At 37.0% G+C, this 18114-nt stretch overlaps 1 protein-coding gene across 1 annotated transcript in view; it reads left to right on the top strand.

Annotated features, from left to right (window-relative positions):
• The first annotated feature begins 295 nt into the window (after positions 1-295).
• The window catches only part of LOC116175578 (octopamine receptor beta-2R), a 78892-nt gene continuing 61073 nt past the window's right edge, over positions 296-18114 (top strand). The window contains exon 1 of the mRNA XM_031493759.1: positions 296-349. The gene's annotated coding sequence lies outside the window, so the exon portion shown is untranslated. The remainder of the gene's footprint in view (positions 350-18114) is intronic.

Below are 18114 nucleotides of genomic sequence, written 5' to 3'. Positions count from 1 at the left end.
CCTAATTTTTTGTATTATTTTTCCCCAGCACCCTCAGTCTGGGATTATACGCAGACACAATTCTCTCTAATGCGCCAATAAATTCCAACCCAGAACGGATCGCTAGGTAAAATAATATTTTTCTTTTGTATGGTGATTAGTGGCACGTAATACGTAATTCTGGAGCACTTGACTTGTTATAGGCACTATACCTACGTTCGTCTGTTCAGTCCAAACCCCAACAATTATTGTTTGGTGTTTTCTACACAAAAATTAACTCGGTCATTTTGTTGCAGGTATGGTCCTCCTGAAGTTATCCGCAATTTGAATTTCAAATCGACGTTCGATGTAAGATAAACGGCTATATAAGGTACCTTAACAAATCAATACGTTGTGTCGTGGGAACGAACACAAATCCCTGAAAATGTAAAATTCATAAAGTGATCGCAAAACTAAACAACTTCCGAAAAAAAGCGCCCTTATAGTAGTTGCAGTGAAAAAACAGCGGATAAGATAAATTTCCACTTTTCAGTTTTGCTAGTAAAATCTCATATTCAAATTAGTGCTTAAGCTTCCGAACTGTAATAGGATTTTCAGTTAGCTGCTTAAAAGTTCTTAAATTTAAACTTTTTCAAATTTGTTTCGTGCTCGATTTTTCCTTAAGTTTCTTTCGAATTTTACAAATGAAGGCGGCATTACGACACTGCGTATTGTGTTCAATCCGAAATCGGATGATTGATTCTGCATGCGTACTTGTTTTCGCCGACTTATGAAAATTTAATTTGACGTGACGCTTCGTCAACCATTTTACTTATTCAAATCAATTACAAAGGGGATTCTATCGAATTTTAGATTAAAATCAGCACTTTATCTAATGCACCAATTTTTTTGCGAACATCCTATAAAGTATTCCATGTGTTCGTTCGTCCATTTCCAAAAGCATATACTAAACTGGATAGAAAATTTGTTACCTGATTTTTTAACTTTTCACGAGAAGATCCGTTCAGTCAAAGTAATCAAAAATTCATACTCATACAACGAGGGCAGCGTAAAGGTCAATTTTCTATAAGCTGTGAAAAAGAAGGGGAAGTCAGAGGTCTTTGCATAAATTTTCTTTTACATGAACGTGATCAATAGCTCCTTCTGTAGCGGAGAAAAGTACGCTGGTGCGCTCAATTAGTTTGTCCTTTACTCGATACGGTAATAATTTTTTTTCGCGACGGTAAATCAAAAGAATTAGCACAAAGTGAGAATTAGCACAAAAGAAGTACAAAATTTTGAAAATAGCAATGTTGGCCTACAAGTTGGACTCTGAAATAAATTATAATTATAAATGAATGTTATTAGCACAAAATGGGAAAAATTATGGGAAAATAAACTTTTGAAAATATCAATATCCAATTAGAAGCAAGTGCCACAAAATGCTGAGATGATCAAGGCTATGCTACAACATCACGTACTCTGTGTATTGGCTATTTCAGATAATCTAAAGGATTTTCTTGGCTCTTTTGTTTAAATTGTTTTTCGGTATATTCCGTTTTTATAAACATATACATGGTACTCTAACCGAATAGAAAAACAAAAGGAAACTTCATGCGGGGTTTTGAAGGCGCCAAAACTAAATACGAATTCAAGAAGGAAAAGGAATGTAACAGGTTGCTTGCTTTTTTTAATACAATAAAAAAATTTACAGTACCTTAAACACACATCACTACGGAATTGATTAGCGGATATCTATCGCATGCAGTGCACCTCTACAGTGGAAATATTCGTTTCCTGTCCACACATAGGAACTTTAACACACACTCAATTAAACAGAATGAAAAAATCTCTAATTGTGTTAAATCTTTAACTCATAATATAGGACGCTTGCTTATTGTGTCACATACTTACAAAATCATGATCTTATGCTGTTCCTAGCACCTACGTCGTAGGTACTTGTTTGCAGAATGTTTTGCCAATGCTTTTAATTCTTTGTACCTTACCATTTGTCAGTGATCAAACGTTTGAGCTGGACCCTGTCAAAGGACAACGTAGGCTTTTCGCTTTCAGGCACGAATGACATGAAAGAGAAGTGACAAAGTAAGCTGGTTTTTTTTACGAATTATTGTCACCAGCAGTGTGAAATACAAATGCGCACATGACGCGTATGTTGAAATACTGAGAAATTGAAAAGTTGGAAACTCCAAATTCCGTATAATAGAGACTTTGAAAGCACAGTTCTAAATTTGCGATTTATACTGTAATAAAACGAAAATCTTGGGGTAATTTTCCGGAATATACTTTGAAATTTGTTAGACCGGATCGAGCGTTCCATTTTATTGTTCCCCGAACTATCATTTGTAAAAAACTATCAATTAAATAGAGCAATTCCGCTTAATCGCACTGCGAATGATCGTATTTCCGTTACAATTCTAAAATTTTCATTCCCGCCTCGATTCCTTATACAAAATTGCAGCTTTCCAAGCTCCTTAATTTTGAATCAGCAATAATGAAGTAAGGTCTCCAGTTACACAGGAATACGTGTCGGGAATTTTCAGCGGGGCGGAATATCATTTTCAAGTTTAATTACGTCTAAGAACCGAACCTTACATTTAAATTAACTTTTCTTTACGATCGATAGGAAAAGTTATTATTACTGACATCTTACCAATGGATAAGGGTGAAAGGAAAAAATCCTTCCAACATTTCCGGAGCATGTGAGACAGAACTTAATTCCCTCCTCGCTCCTCTAATCCCTTCGACTATAGCTGACATGCTCCAATTCCGATATTGAGAAGATATTACTTGTGATTTATTTTTTTCTGCCAGTTCAGAAGTTGCCCAAAATAAAATAGTGGCGAGATGGGAAACAAGATTTTATTCTTCCGATTATAGCATTGCGCAAAGCTACAAGTATATTTAGTTGGGTTCATTTTAGTCGATAATTTTTTTAAGTTTCCAGATTGAAGTTTCAGATTTTTAATTAAATTTTTAATTACGCTTAAAGCGTTTTGAGACGTGCGCTTGATTTTTAGATTGTCGCTGATGCAGATTAAAAACAAAACCGAGTGTTTTAGAAATTTTGTTAATTATGGCCGTCACCTAAGGTCAATTTACCAGCAGGATTTAGTGGTCCTGTTAAGTCAACGTTTAGAGTAACTGGCAACCGTTGCTAACTATGGATACGTTATTGGCAATCTGTGTAGTTTAGGGTATTCTATACAATACCTGGGAAATGTATGCAATTCCGAGTCTGTTTAGGATATTCATAATGGTTGTTCATTTTTATAAAGTTGGGGGGGGGGGGGGGGGGGGGTACACAGTTTTTTCTTCTTTTAATTTTACACATTTCCTAGGAATCGTATATACTTAGTGCTATTTATTAAAAAGTAGACATACGGATTTACGTACTATTGACAATATGAACGTTTTCCCCCGTTGAATACATCATACACGAATGAGAACAAAATGCGGAAGCCAAAACGACAATATTCAAATTAATTAATATGATAATCAGATCCTTATTTGTTTTAAAAAGTTATTTTGGATGCATAAAATTAGGTGCCCTTCAAAAGGATGTTGTTAAGATGTTGAACTCTAAGGTTTTAAATCTAAATCCATCCAGTGAAAATTGCCGAAATTATATACAGAGTGACAATTTGAAAACTTACCAACCCCCATATCTTAGTAAATAAACGAGATATTTAAAAAAATCAAAATCCGTTTCGGTAATTCGGAGGGGGAATCACAATAACATAGTTGGCGACGCACCCCCCTCCAACCCCCTGCGCCCCAGCCACCCCAACTTTTAAATCTTAAATAGTGACCCCCCATGTGTGATACGTCGTTGGAAAGCTCTGAAAAAATGCTTTCCAACCATACCAAATAGCATTACATTTAGGTTAGTAATTATCGTGCAAATCAAAAAATAAACATGGAAAATCGTATTTAACTTGAACTTCCAAAGCCGACTCGACAGCAACTCATTTTTGATCGCCAGTTATAATCTATTCTCAAACTCTTGTCGAACCTTTTCAAATGTTGGTTTTGCAATATTTCGACATTCTTGAATTATTCTCTGTCTTAGTTCGTCTATGTTCGCCGGTTGCGTTTTAAATACGACAGATTTCAAATGTATCATATTAGTTTATTTTTTGATTTGCACGATAATTACTAACCTAAATGTAATGCTATTTGGTATGGTTGGAAAGCATTTTTTCAGAGCTTTCCAACGACGTATCACACATGGGGGGTCACTATTTAAGATTTAAAAGTTGGGGTGGCTGGGGCGCAGGGGGTTCGCCAACTATGTCATTGTGATTCCCCCTCCGAATTACCGAAACGGATTTTGATTTTTTTAAATATCTCGTTTATTTACTAAGATATGAGGGGTGGTAAGTTTTCAAATTGTCACCCTGTATGTAAATGTCGTGAATGGGAAATTGTTGATATCTTTTCGAGGGGTTTTCAAGATAAGGTTATGTTCATAGAATACCGTATTTGGCTGGTTTCTTTTTTTTTCTTTCGTTTATGTTTAGATTATACCATATGTTTTTATTTAATTACCTTTCTTTCGTTGACCTTTATCGCATACCGAAACCCATTTACCAATGGAATGCGTAAGTGTGAATTAATTGGATTTTAGTGTGATATTGGTATTGTAGTTTTTGGACGTAGAATAACGATTTTTGTCGATGTTATGATACTTGGAATAATGCTTAATAATTGATTGTAATGGAACTCTACTTAAATAGCATTTCCCCACCACCCGCAGTCACGCACAATCTACATCTTTTTGGACTCGAATTTGCGACATTTTCAATGAACTATATACGAAATCAGATCACTCACTAGTAGGCGGGGGACACTTTGTAACCCGAAGGCCCAATATTCAAATGAGTCTGCTTCTGCTTCTGCTTGAAAACTGATTTAAAAAATCTGTTCGACAATGTTGTTCCTTAACTCATCAAGTATGTACACAACGAATTTCGTGGAATTTGTTTCATTTTCGTTGTCCGGCCAAAATTGCAGTGGACTTTTTTTTCGAATGTTCAAAAATTAATTTCATATTCATTTTCAAAAGCCCTCAGATACCAAATTTCGTCGAAATCTTTTTTTTCGCATCCCCATTTAGGGATGCGCTCTTTCGTGGTAGAAATTTTTTGCAAAATCGGAAAGGGCATAACCGAAAACCTATTCAAAGACGTGCCACCAGTCTTTTGTGGGGGTCCCTCTCAAACGAAACATGTTGGACCCATGGTTTACTTGGAAAAATTGCTTGTTTTGATCCCCCCTTCACCCAAATTTTTTTTACACCCTGTATAAGATCCTACCAAAGAAATTCAAACATGACAATGTCAACAATTAAATCAAAGATAAAGCTGCTTATTGAGCACGGTTTTTACTGTCAATGATTTTGTTACTGCTTTTTAATGTTTCTTTGACTTTTGATGTTCTCTGCTCTATTTGAAGTCTGTTCTCTTTGACATGTACCTGTAAAATTGTTATTGGAACGCAATTACAGTTACAGTTACAAGTTACAAATACAATTACAGTTACAGTTACAAGTATAGTTACGGTTACCGTTACAGTTACAATTACAATTATTCTGGGCGGTTTTTCGAACGGTTAATCTATGTGTTTATAGGAAGCACACAAGCAAGATTGTTATTATCCGGACATTTTGTGATTAACAGGGTTTTTTGTTTTTTGAACTGCGAGTGTTTAAACCATTTTTTGAACATTACCAGTCTAACGGCACAGATCAATACCTATTGATAATCATTGGCAGCGTAAAATACTATACCGGCGCGTTTAATTGATTTGTCATCGACCACGTACGATGATATATCTATTATGACACGGAAATGCGGCTACTCATCGATTACGTTTTTAGCGTTTCTCTTTATGTGCATATCTGTACTTTTCTTTAGCGTAGATAAAAAAATTTATACGGTAGAATGAATTTACTCCTGGGGCTCATTATTTCCGTTTAAACAAAAATACCCGCCATCACAATTTGATTTTCTGATGCTCGAAGGACTGCAACTTTTACCCTTGGCAAAAACCGCACGAGATTTTGTGCATTGCTCAAAACGCAAGGCAAAAACTGTTAATCTGACCCAAACAAGGAATGCACGAGTGAACCAGAACCGAATTTGTTAGGCTGATAGGCACAAAAGCTTCCTCGGGGCCAAGTTCAATACGTTTGGGTATCATAGCCACCATGCCGCACCCGACCAGTAAATTGTAGTTTAAATAATTTAAACATTTCTTTAGGTTATGGGAAAACTACATTTTACGTCCTCTACTTTCATTTCTTCTGCGAATATTCGACTGGAACTTCGTTTTGGATTTTCGTAAACCTAAAATATTGAAGTCTGAAACAGCAAGAAAGAAAAGTTATTCCATAGGATTTCTATTATTAGTCCCGGCAAAGGATTAATTCATCACAGTGTACATTGCAATAATCCCCGAGGAAAACGTATCTGTGTTAATATTACTACACACACATGCAGAGCAGTATTTTCTAATTAGTTTTAGACACTTTCGGTAGATACTGCAAGTATCTTCCCAGTGGAAAGCTGCATTATACTTACTTCGACCCGTGGGAATGTAAGTACGTATACGCTACCACTTTACTGTCTAAATCCTAAACGGTTACAGCGATTACATCAAAGCAATCGTCACAGGTTGGTCATTCCTCCCAAGGAATCGTGTGCGCCTATAGGTATCTATTTAGCAACTGCAATAATTATACAACCCATTTTCCTTCTGAAAAGATGTTAACCGGAGAGCGTGCCCTCATTACTAAATGTTACGGAATTTTCATTTTGTTATGTCGCGTTATTCAGACAAACTTTCGTAAATAACGACCTTACATTAAAATTAGTATTGTTAGGAAAACAGCCATTAATATTAAGTCAGTGCATAGTTTTTACCCACTGTTTTTGGCCATTAGAAAGTAAATTATTCGTGCTGCTCTTTTCAAAGTTTTAAATTTAATCAGGTTCCGCGGATTAATCATTTGTGTTTTGTTGTCAACTTTTTTCGAAAACGGAAAAATCCCCCGAAACAATTCGTTGCTATCGCACATAAATCTTCATTGATGCGTCGTCAAGATATAATCATTCGCCATTTTATTAAAAGCCTCCATTCGCGATACAATGGATATATCGGTGAGTTACAATAATGGACATCATGCTGATAGTATATTAACGAATGCAGGCATTTGAAAATGCGTTCTGGTACAACGCTAGTGTTCTGTTCCGCTACTAATTGCGGTAATTATTTGAACACCAGCTGAGCAATTCATTAGTCGAACAAGTTTCTGCGGTTCCTGTCAAAATGTTATAATGGAGAATATCCGAAGTACAATTGCATATACTGCAAGCTGTTCCTCCAATGGAATTTCATATCTGTATATCTCTCTCTCACCTTCACATTGTTAATCTGAGGTATATCTTCATACTGCCTACAGTTTTATTATTCACAACGCTGCATTTACTCGCACATTAACTGCCTCCCAAATTCAAAAAGATATAAGGAAAACGGTATAATAAATATAAAATATAGTGATAGAGACAAACTATACGTATAAAGGTAACCACTAACCACTTAAATTGTGTTTGACATTTCAGTGTGTACTGTCACTTTTTGTCCGGCGTCTCGTTCTGAAGAAAAAGCGACACTTTAGTCCCTTACATGGAAGACAAAATACATTGATTTAGTCCACGGAGTACAAAAAAGCAATACTCGTTGTGTTTCAGCAATAAATGTTAAAATTTAAACCAATTCAAGTGTATTTATGATCACAATTGAGCAGCATAATCATCTCTTCCTAATTATTTTCTATTGACTTTAAACACACCAAACTACCAATGTCATATATAGAACCGAATATTCACAATATACATTTTACCTTAAGCAGCACCTTCATTCACAAAATTTCCCAAGAGCACAAATAAAAGTGTAAACTCTTATACCAAAGCATAGCATTCCAGCCCCAATATAGCGACCGGGATGAACGACAAATCAAAAACGAGATACCCGGCTGTCGCCACTGTTCTAAATTGAGTCACTATAGTTTAAACTGCTCAGAATGTATGCCTACAAGTAATCTCAGGTTCTTTAACCCATACGAGCTCAAGGGTAGTGATGTTTTCTACTTGATCTGGTGCATGGTCACATTCGTAATAATAAGCGACAACTCGTAATACTATAAAAGATGTGCAAAAAATTTTGATTGGAATTAACAAAACAATTGTGCACTATTAAGTAGGTTCCGTATCGACACTCGACAATATCCGTGACTTTTTTGTCATTTTTTGTTATTTGCGACATTTCCAATTAACTTCATGTGAAATTAGATCACTATTACTAGTAGGGACACTTTGTGACCCGAGAGCCCAATTTTCAAATGCGTATAATTTTGTTTAAAAAGTGATTTTAAAAAATTGTTCGACAATTTTGTTCTTTAACTCATCATAGGGCTACGATTTTGATGATTTTTCATCTTTTTTTCTGAAAGTCTGAGACATTGCTCTGTTATATATAAACGTGTTTCAGGATAAATTGAATCAAATGACAGCAACTTGTTGGTGCATTTTTTTGCCATTTTTGAGGAATGGGGCATTTTTTGCTAATTTTTACGATATTTTTAGGATTTTTCGATTTTTTGTGTATTTTACTTTGAATTTTTGCATTTTTCAGGAATAGCGCTAATTTTTTTTGATATTTTACGGTACCTATTTCTATCGGTGAGCTTATATTACTTGTTAATGTTTTCTTGGAACCTGCTTAAGTAATGCCCACTAAGCAATTAAATTTGTTTGGGATACGGTAACTGAGTCAGTAACTTACATACCTGCTTTCTACGACTGGCCAGCAGAGGGTGGAAATGAACCAATAATAACATTCCTGTGTTATCTTACCTAATTGCTTCTTAAAATAATTTTGCGGTCTTATTCAGTTTCATCAATAAATCTATTTGTTATTTTTTTAAATTTTTATGTCATTTTTGCGAGATTTTTAAGTCATATTTGCATTTTTTATTTTACATTTTCGCTGATTTTTAACGTCATTAAAATCCTAGCCCTACATCAAGTATGTGAGTTTCGTGGAATTCTCTCCATTTTCGTTGTTTGTTTCAAAAACTAATAATAATAATTTTATTTCATTCAAAGTACTCGTAAATTTCGAAAACTAATTTTAGATTGGTGATTTTCATGTTCAAAAACCCCCAGATACCAACTTTCGTTGAAAGCAGAATTGTTTTCGCATCCCTATTTAGGGGTGCGCCCTTTTGTGGTAGGAATTATGAAACAATTTTTACAAAATCGGAAAGGGCATACCTGAAAAAGTTTTCAAAGACGTGCCACCAGTCTTTCTAACTGTTATGGTTGCTGAGAAAAAATTAAAGAAGAAATGCAACTTTTCTTAGGGTGGCTCCCAAACGAAACACGTTTGATGCTCGGTTTATTTTAGCGTAGACGGTACAAACTTTTTCGCTGCATTTTGTGACAAAAGCATGAAACTCGGTACACGTGTTCATTAGTGCGACGAACTTCCCCCTTTGCTCGTGCACCAACGGTAGCTTAAATAATGAAAGCACAATTATTTCAAGTTCCTTTAATTGTCGAACAATAATATAATTGTACAATTCAATTTTTTCACACCGTAGACGGTCGGTCGGTCACTCGGGCGCCACCAAGACTTAATCTGCACCCCCTAAGTCTTGGGAAAGGGGCGGTCTTGTCGGACGGGGTGGAAAGCCTCCGGGTATCCTCTAGTGGAGAACGGAATACACCAGGGATCGGTAAGAGTTCACCACAAAATGGCGGCGGTCACTTCCGGCTTATCTAAAACAAAATATGGCCGACGGCCCGGACGGTAAATTTCCTAAAGGGAATAAAGCAATAAAGCACAATCAATTAGCGGTGTCCAGGGGAAAGAAAAGCGGAAAAGCAAGGAGAACAGAATATAATGAAGCTTAGCGGAACGGTGGAAAAAGGTTACGGTAGTGCAAAAAGGTAAACTCAAAACGGTAGTTAAACGGAAAGGACAACGGATTGACTTACGGTCGCTCAAACGGTCAAACGGTAAAGCAAAAGGGGTTCGGTGGATTCGGAATGATACGGTTTCGCAAATTAAAGAAATCAAAAGGCGTACTTACAACTCGAAAGTATGAAGCAGAAAAGATCCCTCCCAAATTGAGCGTTTTCCTTTTAAAGGAAACCAATTTTGGTAGAAGTGGAACAGGGAATTTCCAAAGCCGGGCGGTGCTCGTACCGAGCGCGGTAGAAAATAATTCGGTTTTTAATTAATTGCGGCTCCTGTGGTTACCTTAAAAATCTGGGACAACTTGTAAACAAATAGAAAAATTACAGCGCCTCTGTGGACACCTCTCTCGACGGTTTCTGACAAGGTTTACTACTGCCCATTAACATGGCAATAATTAACAGCGCTTACCTAATTAAGCGTAATCAAACCTAAGTACTCATCAATCCAATCTGCAACTAGCTCCCTTGGACTTTTTCTTCCCAAACGGCGCTATCGCTTTAACACTCTTATCACAACATGCAGGCATACGGACGGGACTGCAAAACTTGTAAACAACTAGATCTGAACTCGTTCCATCCTTGATTTTACTTATTATGGGAATCTAAAACATCTTATAAATAATTAACGGCGCTGAAACCAAAGAAAGTTAATTGTCCCTCATCTTCGCCAGGACAACATCCTTCGGTGGTTACAAAAATATCGCGGTCTCCTTGCGTAACGAAGCCCAAACCAATCGTTACTATACAGGGTGGTCTTTGTAAACGGCAAACTAAATGGAGAAATTCCGGGTGCTTCGTTACATTAGGTCCAAATAAAACTTTTGACCCGCAGCACCCACCGAAATTTTCGTGTGGGTTCAAAATTTGAACACTTTTGTTCAAAAGGGTGTTCAAGGTTTTAAACCTGTAAAAATTGACGAATTTCGGCATTCTAGGGGTCGTTTTTGAATGATTTAGGGTCGCTGGTGCCAATGGCGGCATTAAAAAAGTTGCATATCTGACCCTTAGGCCTCAAATTTGGATTATTTTCAAAATAATGGTTAAATTTGTATTTGATAGTTTTAACCCTGCGTGATGTTTCGGATGTCGATTCCAGCTAATTTGGACGTGCACTACACACTAGAAATGTTATATTGAAGTTAAAACATTTTCTCGTGTGTAAATAGGCCGTTAATCGTTCAATAATTTGTTTAAAATTTGGAAATTCCATACTTTAAGGATTTTGCCGTTCTTGGTGTCGTTTCCATATAATTTGTGGTTGCTGATGCTGATTTTGTATTCAGAAAACAGATGCGACTCATAGTTAGGCCCTTTTCAAACTATTTTACCTATTAAGAGGGAATGTCCGGCGCAGTCATACCCTTGTTGCCCCGGATTGCAACAACTATTGAATGACAAAGAAAGACGAAAGAGACGGGCATTTCATTAAAATTTGGAAGTGGGCATATTCTTTGACGGGGTATGCCGCTTATACTTCCATTATTTCCCTCCCGTCATCCTTGTTGGGAAATGTGTACTTCCAATCAGTCTTGAGCTCACTCCACGACAAGTAACATCTCGCAGCGAGCTAGTTTCGTCCGGCTCGTACCCCTTGAAACAAGAGTGTCGCCAGCTGATGGTCCAGAGAGGGGCAAGTTGACATATGAAGGATAAAAAAATTATTAATTGTAGGTATAGTGCAGAGCACATAAATTTTTACTTTTGTACTGTCTTACCTCTACAACCACAATAATTTTAATAAGGAATTATCGGTCAAAAAAACCAGGGCACTTTGGTTTTTGGACTGGTTGCTTTGCATTTTGCTACTTTTTTTAATCTCTAGACGGAGGCAACTGCCCTCCTCTGCCTCCTCTCTGGCGACGCCATTGGCTTGAAGTGAGGATATCGCAATGATACCGTGAAACGCGATCGATCGCGACGCAGGGCCTGGGGGTGCCCCGAAGTCGCCGAGGCAGCCCCCAAAGTACATCAGACGGCAGGCGGTACGATTAGGCCGCGAGTCATAAGCGTTTTAGGCCCTGCGCGTCGCTGTAGGAACTCTACGCGCATATTGAGAGACCGTTACCACCATGACCAGTCAGAAGCTGGTTCTGGCCGCCAGCCTTCGAGACCCTCTTCAGGTACATCAAAAGCACTGGTAGAAGACTGAACTTTTAGTAAAAGTTGATCAAATTTAGCCCCTTGGAACTTCGATGCACAGGCTTTGTGCCACTTTGCTTTGTTCTAAATAAAAGGAGCTTTAATCCCCTTCCCTTCGTTGAGTTGTTGCACCAGATAACCGGCGTCTAGCGTGTATGCATAACTGCTCCAAGTTCGTACCAAGAGATATATAGCTCGTGTTACGCTTCGCAAGCACTGCATTACTGGCAGAGCACACAAGTTTTTTGTTGAATTGCTCTGGCATAAACAACACACTTGCCAGTTCACCGTCAGTGCACCGCTCACCAGTGAGATTGGCGCCGCCAGAACCAGCTTCTGGCTGGTCAGGTCATGGTGGTAACGGTCTCTCAATATGCGCGCAGGGCCTAAAACACCTGTGACTAATCGTACCGCCCGCCGTCTGAGATACTTTGGGGGCTGCTTCGGCGACTTTTTTTAATGCCGCCATTGGTACGCGAGACCCTAAATAATTCAGAACAAAAGTGTTCAAATTTTGAACCCACACGAAAATTTCGGTGGGTGCTGCGGGCCAAAAGTTTTATTTGGACCTAATAAACATGTGTTCCGAGTTTCTTGCTTTTGTCACAAAGTGCAGCGTTTACCTCGATATTCAGTTGTACCGCCTACGCTATTTGGAAAAAGTGCTTGTTCTGACACCCTCCACCACCCAAATTTTTTTTATATACTTATATGTAACACCCTGTATACACAAACTACCCCAAAGAGTTGTCTACTTTTCCATTCAGAAGCAATAAGAGATATTTATTGATTTCCAAGGAACAGGGTAACTAGCCCTTAACAAATAATGTGGAAAATACAGAAAAGTGTAGTGATGTATAATGACAGTGTGGTCATAATGATTGATGTCGGCCATGTTTTTTTCAATTTATCATTGGTTTCACCGATTTTGTAGATTTTGCTATGGTTACAATAATATTTTCGGAAGTATTTTCAGCAAAGTGCCTGCGTCACCTTGGTTTCCAGGTTGATTTCTGCGAATCCGGTGCATTTGGAAGAAACATGCGCAGTCAATGAAATACATGATCTCTCTATGGCCACACTGTTAACATAAGGTCACTCTACAGAAAAGTACGTTCAGATGACCTCTAGCGGCAAAAGAAAGAACTTAGGTAAATGCAACTTATAACACTAACTATACCTAAACTAAACAGATTAACAAATGAAATGTATAGATGGCATAAAGGTTATTACTTAAATGGAATAAATTTAAGTGTTGACGCAGAATTTTTAAAAAAATGTTACACAGATGTATGAGGGAAATATTTTTCTATGTTGCAATGTTGCTGATGGACCCAGAGCCAGTAACCAGAGTTTGTCATTTCAAAAGTCATGAAATTTCATACAGTAGATCCCCTAGACCTACTGAATATCAAAAGTCACTTTCGGTTTGGCGCTCTCCTTTAATTAAAATCATCTTTTTTGTCAAATTTATGGCAGCTGCTATTTGTACAACTCATCAATGACGCAAATGGTCTTTAAAATCCTGTAAATATGTCAAGCATTAAAATTGGGACAGCTGCAACACGTGACGCAAATGATTAGAGATAATTTTTTTACAATCTGTAAACAAATTAAACGAGTGCCCAAATAATTCCACTTTCAAAAGCCTCCCTTTAAAGATGGCATGTGTTTACTCAATACTATAACTCAGATGTAAGACAAATTTCCGAATAAATTTGTTGGTCCTAAGACGTCCGATTACAACTTCTGTAAAGATTATCAATGAAGCAGTCCCCCAAATAAACGTTAGCACGGTGAATTATTCATCGAGTTGCTTTAGATTAAACCATTATAATGGAATAAACGTTAATAATATTTATATTTTCAAAAACCAATGCATTACAATTTCAAATATTTAGTCTGACAAATTTTACATTATGTACGATTTTGTATAAGTAGGCAACAAAAAATCGTTTAGCTTTTTCCCCTGCATTAACCGTTGCGTCTCAAATTAATAATTAATCATCCTATACTGTGATGATCTGCTGGCACGACAAGTTGCAGTTTCAGTAGGGGGTAAATTGAGTCTAATAAATATCCACTTTACCAGACCGCCCTGCAGTTAGTGTCTTCGTCGTTTTTGTCAATGACAATTTCGTACTTTTAACATTTGCAATCTCTGTCAAGGGATATCTACGTCGACGTTGGCAAATATGCCTAGTGTTATGCAATTTTAGAATAAAGTGAACATAAGGGTTGTTAAGATGTTAAATATGATGCGATCCCGTACTCGATTGATTAAAGGGAAAGGGTTTACGCATTCAAGACAACCTGCTGAGGTTCTTAGATATTAAATTTGTCCTAAAACATTACACCTTATCTAAGGAGCCTAAAACTACATTGAAGCTGCGCCCATTCCGTACCGCGTCCTAAGATTTATATTGTTGTCGTCACCGTCGTTATGGTGTCCTCGTCATTTGCTTCGTTGGAGCTAGTAGCTAGGATTATTAACAAATAAATGTGGACATTTAGAAACTTACTTATTACGTACGATATTTATCAATTTGATTATATTTATTTCGTCTGGAGGTTATCCAACTTGAAGTTACCATTTCCAAATATTTTCATATACATGGTGCCCCGATTTTAGTTAGATTTTAATGTAAGAATGCTAGAACGAATTTATTTCATATGTAATAATTTTAACGCCTTTGAAAAGGAGGGTGATATAGATATACTTTTGAACTCGTTGCTGAATTGGAAAATCTTATCTAAACTATCTAAAAGATTTTTGTGATCTATGTAGAATTTTTTTCGACATTTGAAAGGTGCAAAAAATTATTCAATGAAAAAATTACGTTATTAAAATTTACCATTAGTTTCACAACACCCTGAGACGACCAAATTTCAATCATTCTCATCCTTAGACAGCTGGGTAGTGTAAACCCAATTCCACGTTAAATAGGTCACAGTGATTAGTGTAGGTATATCACGCGTTTGGTTTTACTGAAGTCTGCCGGTAAGGTAGAAACATCTATACGTCCGTTTGCCACTGCAATCTCCAAAAATGGCGGGTCCAAGAAAATAAGAAATGTCATTGACGTTCTGCGTAGGTAATAGGGTAAACCCAGTAGCATAAAAATGAAAAGCTAACTCAAAACAAAGAACGATGGCAAAAGAAAGCTTATTTTGAGGGAAGCTAAACTATTAAGAAAAATTTGAGGCAAAGTAAAGTTCAAAAATCATACGCATTAAGAAAGGAATGCTCCGAATAACCCTAACCTACGCGTATTGTTGTATATAATAATTTAAATAAAAACACAAATCAAAAGTTATTAAAATGCAAATTCTTCAGAATATCAATCAGTAAGAAAATGGCGTTAGGGGGGCCTCTGGCGTTGGTTCCCGGCGATCATACCCCCCCTCCTGACAACCCTGTGACTTGTGAGTAACGTATCAGCAGAAACTCAAGATGCCTAGTTTTCTTATCAAGTACCAAATACGAATCAGCAGTCCTCTACTTATTTCGCATTTATTTTTATTTTAACTGGCCCCAGTCCGGCGACTGAGTTTTATCATTGAATAAAAACATAGTGTTTTTATTCAATGGTTTTATCAAGCCATTAAAACGTCCCATGACTTTTCCTGGATTCACCTTACAGAAATAAAGCGCGCTTAATTCACTTGAGAAACTTAATGAGAATAATGAATACTGAGAAAAAATGCAAAATTATACGTAATCACATAATGTCACATTTTGTTGATTTTGGTTTCCAGCGTCATCTTTCTCTTTTCGTCTCGCCGAAAGAAAGCTGGCGTCTGGATAATGAAATAAAATTAAGCATGGCTAATACGAGTAGGTATACCTGCTAAATTGGGACGTATTTACTTAACCTAATTAAAGTAATCCAAAGATTTTTCTCCATCAAAATCCTTTTTATTCTGAGCTTATTTATGCTTTTCCGTAAGCAATTACAATAATTAACCCTAACGTTTGTGCAGTTATTCCTACGTTATGCAGGATTCCTGGTGCAGATTTTTCATTGGTGAAGCAATGTTCAATTATTTTTATTAACGCTTTTACATCCCGCTCATACAAAACATAAACTAATTAAAGATACACAAAGAGAACTAAGATGTGGGTGACTATACCTACCAAAGGATGACACAAAGTACCTATTTACATAACTTTCTTATCCCAAATCAGCGTTACGTAATACGTATATATGTATTATTTAAACTCTTCAGACACTCTGTTGTCGAGGTATTGGCATTTCACGATTTGATCCTATTGACGGATACGTCGCGTCTTTTCCTCCACTTTCCCTTTATAAGTACGCTTTTCTGATACTTAATTTTCCAGATATATGTACGTATTTTAGGATTGAACTTCACCGACTGATCATCGCACTTGTACAATTTTCTCTTATTATTGCTTCTTCAATTGCTTGGGGTTGACCCTGTTTCATTTCTTCGCCGCCTCTAAAATTTTCCTCTTGACTTTCCAAGTTAGTAAACATGTCTTCGCTTTCTTTAGAATGCCTTTTTGAACCTGACTATGCATATTCAATCTACAAAACCCTACCTTGGTATCCTTTTAAATTCAAAAAATTCTTAGGAATATCAATTCTATCCTCCAGTAATTTTTGAAAAATTCTCAAACCCCACCTTTAAAACATTTACTCCGCCACTGGTAGCGATAACTTCAATCCTAAGTTCTGTGATCACTCGGTGGTGTATTTAAAATCTACTCAATCAACTCTCATACGCGAACCGCTTTGTACTTTTACTTTTGGAACACGACATCCTTACAGGTAGTTCATCTGAGCCCCAACGGGCTTCGTTACATTTGCAAGGGGTTGAAGAGCTCATTCGTATAAAATAAAATCGAACCTCTACCGCACTGGCAAAAATTGTAATATGACAATCAATTTGTATGGTTCTTACGGCTAGCTCAGTAATAAAATTACCCGCCACGCCATTTCTCCACTAGAAAATGTTACCACGCCAACCCTACGATTACGTCATATTCATATTGACATTATTGGACCCAGGATTGGACCACTCCCTCCCGCTGGAAAGTGTCGTTACTGTCTTTACCGACAACCTTCGACAAATTCGTTGAGATTCTTCAAAAGCCTGGCTCTCGCCATACTAAGACGTACGGTTCGTGGCGCTTTAGAACCTCCATACACTGGTCCTCATCTCGTGCATATCTGCTCAGAAAAAACGTTGCGGAGTGCGGATTCATGGAAAAGTAGTGACGTATAAATCGACCATATCTGCGCTTTCATCTAAAAGAATAGGTTTACTCACCCTCAAGGGGGGTGATCTGACGAACATGAAACGTAAAATAGCAACCGGACTGAGAAAGTACTATGGCATCAAAAACCAGACAGAAGTTTTAAGAATCATTTTGATGGATTAGCGGGTTTTATGTTATTGAAAACATGTTGTTTGGTTATTTTTAATACGTTTACCTATAATTTTGTCAAACAAATTTATCTCGCTCTCGACTTGCTTAAACTACACAAAATCTAAATTTACTGGGTTCGTAAACACACGAGACAAGAATTTAAAAAAAATTTCAATTTAATTGAGGCAAATGGATACAGGGGTAACTGATGAGCTTTCATTTCTATCTAATTCAAGTAAACGCATAGACGAACCATCCATAGCATAATCAGTTTTCTGGTGAACATAAAATATAAACGCAAACTAAAATTATACGAGGTAAACATGCTTTCAATTTTTAATTAAATCTTTGAAACACAGCGTACACAAAGAAAGAATATTATCTCAAAGAAGATCAAAACGGTGAAATGAGAAAAGAGCTAATTCTAAAATACACATACAAGATTGAAAGATGCGTGAGGTTCGGCCATAAAATACGATATAATGATCGGTATCAAGGAGATTGAAAAGTTGCTTGAAAACCAAATAAACTCTACTGTCTGCCGGAGCGTCACCG

Source organism: Photinus pyralis, unplaced genomic scaffold, assembly GCF_008802855.1.
Source record: "Photinus pyralis isolate 1611_PpyrPB1 unplaced genomic scaffold, Ppyr1.3 Ppyr1.4_LG7, whole genome shotgun sequence".
In the NCBI taxonomy this organism is placed as follows: Eukaryota; Metazoa; Arthropoda; class Insecta; order Coleoptera; family Lampyridae; genus Photinus; species Photinus pyralis.
The sequence above is the reverse complement of the archived record's forward strand: the minus strand, read 5'-3'. Positions and strand labels throughout refer to the sequence as shown.